Source organism: Arachis duranensis, chromosome 10 (genome assembly GCF_000817695.3).
Source record: "Arachis duranensis cultivar V14167 chromosome 10, aradu.V14167.gnm2.J7QH, whole genome shotgun sequence".
In the NCBI taxonomy this organism is placed as follows: Eukaryota; Viridiplantae; Streptophyta; class Magnoliopsida; order Fabales; family Fabaceae; genus Arachis; species Arachis duranensis.
The window spans coordinates 58,628,365-58,629,876 of record NC_029781.3 but is presented as its reverse complement, the minus strand read 5'-3'; positions in this window follow the sequence as shown (position 1 = coordinate 58,629,876).

Genomic DNA, 1,512 nt, shown 5'->3' with positions numbered 1-1,512 from the left:
TCAAACTCTAAGTTTGGTGTTGGGAGGTTCCAACATTGCTCTAAGCATCTCTGAGGCTCCATGAGAGCCCTCTGTCAAGCTACTGACATTAAAGAAGCGCTAGTTGGGAAGCAACCCAATGATATATTTTATCTATTTTCCTTTATTATTTTATGTTCATTTGTAGGTTGATGATCATGAGAAGTCACAAAATTAATTGAAAAGTAAAAACAGAATGAAAAGTAGAAAGAAAAGCAGCACACCCTGGAGGAGAGCATACTGGCGTTTAAACGCCAGTAAGGCTAGCTGTTGGGCGTTTAACGCCCAGTCTGGCACCATTCTGGGCGTTTAACGCCAGAAAGGGGCACCAAACTGGCGTTAAACGCCAGAAAAGGGCAAGCACTTGGCGTTAAACGCCAGAAATGGGTATCAGCCCGGCGTTTAACGCCAGAATTGGCTCAAAACGCAATTTTGCATGCCATTTGGTGCAGGGATGACTTTTCCTTGACACCTCAAGATTTGTGGACCCCACAGGATCCCCACCTACCCCACCACTCTCTCTTCTTCACCCATTCACCAATCACCTCAACACCTCTTCCCCAAAAAACCCTTCACTTATCAAATCCCATATTTCTCTTCACCACTCACATCTATCCTTCATAAAACCGCACCTACCTCACCATTCAAATTCAAACCACTTTCCCACCCAAACCCACCCTCACATGGCCGAACATCACCCCCCCACTCCTATATATACCCATCTTCACTCCTTCATTTTCCCACATCCTAAACACCACTTCTTCCCCTTTTTGGCCGAACACAAAGCCATTCCCTTCTTTCTCATTTCTTCTTCTTCTACTCTCTTTTTTCTTCTTTTGCTCGAGGACGAGCAAACCTTTTAACTTTGGTGTGGTAAAAGCATTGCCTTTTGTTTTTCCATAACCATTTATGGCATCCAAGGCCGGAGAAACCTCTAGAAAGAGGAAAGGGAAGGCAAAAGCTTCCACCTCCGAGTCATGGGAGATGAAAAGATTCATCTCAAGGGTGCATCAAGACCACTTCTATGAAGTTGTGGCCTTGAAGAAGGTGATCCCCGAAGTCCCTTTCAAACTCAAAAAGAGTGAATATCCAGAGATCCGACATGAGATCTGAAGAAGAGGTTGGGAGGTTCTTACCAACCCCATTCAACAAGTCGGAATCTTGATGGTTCAAGAGTTCTATGCCAATGCATGGATCACCAAGAACCATGATCAAAGTGTAAACCCGAATCCAAAGAATTGGCTTACTATGGTTCGGGGGAAATACGTGGATTTTAGTCCGGAAAATGTAAGGTTGGCATTCAACTTGCCCATGATGCAAGGAGATGAACATCCTTACACTAGAAGGGTCAACTTTGATCAAAGGTTGGACCAAGTCCTCACATGCATTTGTGAAGAGGGCGCCCAATGGAAGAGAGATTTAAGAGGAAAGCCGGTTCAATTGAGAAGGCATGATCTCAAACCCGTGGCTAGAGGATGGTTAGAGTTTATACAA